Here is a 7,356-nt window from a genome sequence, read left to right as displayed (position 1 = left end):
GGTCACCTCCCGCCGCAGGAGCTCGCACTTGCGGGGGTTGAGCCTCAGGCCAGCACGGCGGATGCAGGCCAGCACCGCCTGGAGGTTCGTCAAGGCCTGGTCGAAACTCCGTGCATAAACCAGCAGATCGTCCAGATATAACACGCACTGGTTCCGCGGGACCGATGCCAGCAACCTCTCCATCAGCCTCTCGAACGTCGCCGGGGCATTGCACAGGCCAAAAGGCATGACAGTAAACTGCCAGAGGCCCTGGCCGATGGAAAAGGCCGTCTTCGGGCGAGCATCGGGAGCAAGCGGTACCTGCCAGTAGCCGCAGCGGAGGTCCAGGGAGCTGAACCAGGTCGACCCGGTGATGTAGTCCAGGGCGTCATCTATCCTCGGCAGGGGGTAGGAATCTTTCCGGGTGACCTCATTCAGCTTGCGGTAGTTGACGCAGAACCTCCACGAGCCGTCTTTTTTTTTAACCAGTACGGCTGGCGCCGACCACGGGCTCGCGGAGGGCTCAATCACCCCCGCTGCGGCCATCTCCCGGATCTTTTCCTCGGCGGCGGTCCGCTTGGCGTGGACCATGCGTCCTGGTGGGATGCGGATGGGCCGAGCGTCGCCGGTGTTGATCTCGTGTTGGACCAGGGCAGTGCGGGTGCAGTCCTCATCCCTCGCCGCAAAGAGGTCTTCGTTCTGGGCGAGTAGCTCCTGGAGCCGCTGCCGCTGGTCCTGATCGAGGCCCTCGCAGCTCCGCTGGAAGAGGTCCTCAACGGCACGCTTCGCTTCCACGCAACGCTCGGCCCCCGCCGCCGCCTTGTCTGGCCCCCCGGCCGACTCAGGGGCAGGATCCGGCACGCTCGCTCCCCGGCTCGCATGCCTGGTCTGCCCCGGCGACTGACGCCGCCGCCGCCGCCGCTGCCTCTTGTTCCCCCGGCTCCGGCAAGCCCGCGTCCCTCGGCCTTCGCCGGACCTGCCCTCCACCAGGTGCAGTCGCTCCCCCTGCCACACCAACTCCTGCCGGTCCAAGTCCAACCTGGCCCCCACTCGATGCAGTAGGTCCAGCCCCAGAATGCAGTCCTCCTGGATGGGTGCAAGGTAGCAGGGGTGGCGCACCGTCGCTGCACCCAGACGGAAGGCAAGCACCCGTTTCCCCCGGACTGCAGCGAGCTGTCCCGTCACGGTCCTCAGCCGCAGGCTGGAGGCCTCCCATCCTGGGGGGTTGGTGCCCTCGGTGTCGGGGAGGACGCCCGGCCGAAGTAGGGTCACTGATGAACCGGTGTCGAGTAGGGCCAGGCAGGGTTGGTCCTCAATCCGGCAGTGGAGGTACAGGCCCCGGCTACAGCCGACTCGCCCCACGGTGGCGTGAGGGGCGCCGGTTTTTACAGCGCTCTCCGGAGCGGGGGTTGAGGTGTTCAAGGGCGGCCTTCCCCGCGCTGAGCCGCCCCGTTCCCGTTTCCCGACGCCGATCGGGGAGAGCGAGGTTCGGGTGCCCGGCAGAACCGGGCTCGGTGTCCTCTTTTCCCGCAGCGGTCGCAAATCAGCGTGCGGGGCTGTTCCCCCGGCGGTCGCTGCACGGGCTGGCTCCTCTTCCCCCTCGCTGGATTCCTCCGTCGCCGCCTCGGTCAGCCGGCAGGGCGCACTGCGTCTGCTGGCGCTGCCAGTCACACCGAACACTACCTCAGCCCGTGTAGCAAGGGCCAAGGCCTGCTCCAGCGATGTTGGCGCGGCCAGCTGCACGTGGCGCCGCAGCTCCTCGGGCGAGAGGGCCTTGAGAAAGGCCTGGAGAGCCATCTCCCGCTGCGCCTCCCGGGGGAAAGTTGGGTATCCTCGGCGGGCGAGGAACATGACATCCGCGGCGACCGGGCCCAGTCGCTCTCCTGGTCGGCGCCGCCGCAGGGCCAGCCTCTACCGCATCAAGTCCGGCGCCTCCTCTACACTGAAGCGCAGCTGGAGGGCTGCTGCCAGCGCCGTGTAGTCGCCTCTGTCCTCCTCCGGGACGTCCAGGAGCACCTGGCAGGCCGCTCCTTCCAGCGCCGCCGCCAGGTGGCCGGCCATCTCCGCCCGGCTCCAGCCATTCGGCTCCTCTGCTTACAATATTCAGCGCGTAAATCGCAAACGAGCGCCTTCCCTTACGATGAAAATGCAGAAAATAAGACCACGAGATTTAAACCTACGGCTTACAAATTTATGCGTAAACACTAAAACCGTATCTTTAGCAAAACTGGCGAGACAATGTGTTTTATCATTTAAAAAAGTACTGGAAAATAATTAAAGGTTATCACGATAAACAGAGGTTACTGATCTACTACTGTACGCTGTGACCAAAAATGAGAGTCCCCCGATCCTCGCAGCCTTCATGCTTTGGTCTTGGCCTGGCCGTTTTTTTTAAGATAATGGGGTCAAGTTAAGAAATTATGCAAGTTTCTAATCAAATCCAAGGGCCCCTCGATCTCCTAAACATCTTTAGAAGGCCGACGGACAACACTGCACGGTCCGGGTCCGTTCCCTGACCCGGTTCTGGATAATGCCAGCTTAAAGTGAAAAATTCTACTGTACATATTATGTTTCTTATTATGGTATATATGTATAATATAGCGCGACCGCTTCACGAAGCTAGAAAGAAAGTTATCCGCCATTTTTATTTTACCTGCAATTGAATTTGCCATTAAAATCATTATTAATACCGCAGCTGCTAAATAACTTACCTAAAAGCGTTCAGATACAAAAGCACTTGAGCTGTAATGTTTGTATACTGTTGGCCCGATGACCTACTTCAAGAAGAATTGTTACATAGACCGCCAAGGACTGTCATCACACTTTACGTCATAAAGCGCTTTAAAACTTTAGACAAGTTCAACACCTCATATTTTGTATTGTTTATCATGGTAAAAGCAACTCAAAGCAATTCTAAAAATGATCGAAAGGTAAAAATACAAGCTTATACGAGCTGTCGTTTTAACATTTATAACATTTATTTAAACAAAACATATGTAATCTATTTTAATAAAATAGAAAAGTGTTCTTAGTCTTCACTTAAAAGCTGTTAGAAGCTGCCTTTCTGACAAGAGAGTTCTGTGAGTTCCACAGTCTCAGTGCATTAAAGTCAAAACCAGTTGCTTTTTATTTCCTCTTTTACGACAGAGCAAGGAGGGTGTCCACAGACCACTGTGCACCTGCAGACTGATATGGGGGGTAAAAAGTCTAGAAGTTAGTAAATAAGATTTTAGCACATGTTCTAAAACAAACCGGACACCTGTACAGTGATGCCAACACAGTGATCTGAGCTCCTTCTTTGAGTTAAATCCTAGCATCTGCATTTTTTACAAGTTGTTGCTATGGCAGAGCATGACCAGAGCATAACAGAAACCACCCATTTTCTAACCGCTTCATCCAATTCAGGGTCAGGGGGTCAGGGGGTCGCGGGGCACGGGGGAGCCAGAGCCTCAGAAAGTAATAAGCAGGAGATACCTGGGACTGGATGGTAGTCCAATGCAGGGAAGACACAGACACTCACCAATTATCCCAGAAGCCAATTAACCTACCAGTAGTTCTTTGAACTGTGGGAGGAAGCCGGAGCACCCAAAGCAAACTCATGCAAACATGGGGAGAACATACAAGCTCCATACAGATAGCACCCCAGGTCCAGAAGTGTACCCAGGGCCTCAGCACTGTGAGCTAGCAATGCTAAACGCTGGGCTACTGTGCATGCTAATTTCTAGGCATCAGGTGATCAATCAGGTAGTGTTTCTCAGATAAAAGGACACCAGTTATTTAGTATGAGATTCAAATTGACCTCAGAACAAAATATAACTTATGTTATATAACTTATATAGAACTTACTACAGCATAACTGTCTTATTTGGCTCTTGTAGAAAATATTAACAGCATGCCTATTAAACATACAGTATCTAGCAATCAGCAATCAAAATAAAAACATTTCCAAACATGGAAACTGCCCAGTTAATGAAGCATTTCAAAGACATTAATCTATTCAATAATTACAGTTTTAAGTAGATAACAGATTTATATTCAGATTACGAAAGCATCATAACAACTGCTGCTTGTGTAAGGAATCCATGAATACCACTGTACATGAGAATTCCACACCTATTTGTAATCAATACACAAAATCCTATTGAATTTCAGGTACTTGTTTATTCAGCATTGCTTGACTCCGCGGACTCCTTGTTGTTTCAATATTCTAGCAATAGGACTAATCGCCAATACAGTGCCGTTGTAATCTATTCCTTCTGCCAGCAGAGGACGGTATTCGCACAGCCAGTTCAGGATAAGATACGGTCCTCGCAGTTCACAGTACAACTGGCCAAAGCCGTATTCGGAATATGCTCTCGATAACCTCGTTTACTTTAAGTACGGCCATATTTCATATCAACCCACAGATGCATTGCATAAACACTAGAATTCTGGTTGTACTTAAATTGACCTTATACGTTTTGGATTATGTTTAACCTTCTTCAATTTCTTCAACCATATTTTGAGATGATTACGTTTACAGAAGCAAATATTATTCAGTGCTTTTTCTTCACTCCTTTAATCAAACCCACATTTCTATAAGGAGGGCCATTGTGAAACTCCCCAAAGTGAGCTGAATTAATCTTTCATTCTTCACACCTGCAAAGTCATTCCTTCATTGTGTAATATGAAGGCCTTTCATTATTCACGTATACTACAACATCTGAAAATAATGGGTCTTGAAATAGTTGAATGAAAGAAAATCCTGAATAACTCCTCCAAATGCGTGTTACACTTTCATCAAGTACACACACTTTGAATGTGATGAACTATAAAAAGTTATTTTAACCATACCCAATGGAGCTCAGGAGTGCGATTGCATACACAATCATGTTTTCAGTGTTTGGACATCAGCCGTACATCAGAACAATCATTTCACTAACACAGCTCCGTGTTGAGTGACTTCCCTCCAAGAACACAAAGTCACTTTCCCTTAGCAATTATTGCATGGACTTTGATTATCTGCCTTCTGCATCAAGCCCTGTATTATATACGGTACAAAGCCAAGCTTTGGGATAGTGCTTTGTTTGGATCCTTGTCTTGATCCTTTTGGATCCCAGGCTGCTCATTTGCAAATGAGTTTTGACATTAATTATAGTGACTATAGCAATGAGCTGGCACTGTGGTTCACAGAGCTGGGGTCCTGGGTTCAATTCCTGGGGTGCAGTCTGGATGGAATTGTATGTTCTCCCTTCATTTGTGTGGATTTCTTCCAGGTGCTCCAGTTTCTTCCCACAGTCCAAAGACATACAGTACTAGTAGGTTAAGGTGGAACTACAGTCCCAATTTTGCAGACACAAAATTATTTAATTTCAGTCACAAAATAAAATCATTGACATTATAGAAAAACTTTACAAACTCAAAATTGAGCACAAAATCATGAATTTTGTGAAAGGACTGTAAGTTACGCCATGTTGTAACAAATTCGCATTCAAGTTCCACACAAATTGCGATGTGATGCAGCCCTTCCTGCTCACTAATCACTGTAATGACTAATGCAATGTGATGTAGGAGAGAAAGGGTATAGGTTATGCAGCAAACATTTCACTGCAAAAAACGTTCCATTCCAAGGTTCTTTATGCAGAGTTAACAATGTAGTATTATTTATTGGCAAAAACGTAAAAAAGTTGAGAGTTATATTTCCATTGGATTAAACGAGATGTATTCACAAGCCTGCTCCTTTACAATGTCATAGGGCCACAACAGATTATAGGAAGTTTTGCTGCCTCGTTCTGAATCGCAGAACATGGTAATTCTTTAACCTTGAAATGTAGTCTATTTTGTGATGTAATGATGCAATGTCCCTTTACTGAGAGCCAGCAATCAACGGATGTGTCTGATCGTGAATGGTTTTCCCTGTTGTTTGTTGTATTACTTGGTGTTGCATTTTAAGCTGTGCATGAGGCCATGTAAGGCAAAGACACTGCGTTCCACTTTATCAGGTGCCTGGAGTGTAAGAGCTGCAGATAATATTGAGTCACATTAATCCCAACATATTTCAAATATTATGAAAATTAAATAAATTAAATCAAATAACTTTCATTAAAAAAATCAATCACTCTTTACCTTGCTTTTTCAGTTGTTTTTAAGGAAAATTGATGCCGAGAATGTGTGAATACTGCTTTTTGATGGTTCCAAGACCAATGAGACCTGTTCTATTGCCTGCCAATTGTACGTTCCAGGTTGAAAAATTATTTTTAGGAGGTCAAGGTGTATGAATGATAAGAGAAAAACTGAAATAACCACAGCTACGCAAACACCAATCCACCAAAAAAAAATCATTTAATTAAAATAAGGTAACATTTTTTTTTCATCATCATACGGATGAACTGTGCTAAATGTGTTTCTAAAAAGAAAAAGCAGGACGTGAGTCGTGAGCCAAGATCATGACTCTTTTGCTCTTCTTCACATCAGTTTTCATCTGCGAGGAGGAGGAGGAGGGCGGCTCCTGATGTGCTGACACTTGGGGATGTGCCTCTGTGCCGGCCTGGGGGAAAAGCGCCGGCCGCAGTGAGGGCAGGGCACGTAGTCGGGGTTTGGATTCGCGGGGGGCTGGGGCAGGTTCACAACTTTCCCTCCTTGCGTGATCACCTGCTGCACCTCCCTGGCCTGTTTGATGCTCCGAATGAAATCCTCGTGCTTCTGCCTCCAGTTGTTCTTTCTCAGCTGGGAACAGGAAATGAAACCAATAAAACAGCTTCCAGAAAAAGTCCAGACTAGCACTGCGTACACAGTCTGGTCGCAAACCATTCACAAGGCAAGAAAATATCAATACAGTAATAACGTAGCTTTCTGGGGCCACCTTTCAGGTCATTGGGTAGAGAGTACAATTTACGTAGTTATGGTTTTGTTTCCTGTGAGTGCTATTTGCTTGATATGTAGATTTTTACAACAGAATTCAGAAGTCACTAAGACACATTTATTCTGTCTGGCAAATGTGCCTTTGCGGCAGTTTTTCAGAAGAGTACTTCATAAAACACTTATTTATTGTTTACATTGATTTATAAGCTGAGTCTGACTCTAGGAGAAAAAAAGGGAAGCTTGGAAAGAGTTTAAGGATAGCCCTTACCACGATTGGCGGTTTAACCTTCTTCTTATGGATGTATGTCTCCAGTTCTGTTCCCTTGGCCCTGTGCTTGAAAGAGTCAAAAACCTTCCTCTTTGAATTCTGAAGCTTCTTGCAGATCTTGCTGTGTTTCTCCAGCCTCTCTACAGCAAACTTCCCGTGACACAGTTCACAGGGCACCAGCTGAGGGTTTCCACTCTGGCTATTCTCATATGGAAATTGCTCAGCGGTAGGGCACATCAGACTTGTAGGGGACAAATATCTGTTTTCCA

Source organism: Lepisosteus oculatus, unplaced genomic scaffold, assembly GCF_040954835.1.
Source record: "Lepisosteus oculatus isolate fLepOcu1 unplaced genomic scaffold, fLepOcu1.hap2 HAP2_SCAFFOLD_69, whole genome shotgun sequence".
In the NCBI taxonomy this organism is placed as follows: Eukaryota; Metazoa; Chordata; class Actinopteri; order Semionotiformes; family Lepisosteidae; genus Lepisosteus; species Lepisosteus oculatus.
Note: the sequence above shows the minus strand (reverse complement) of the source record.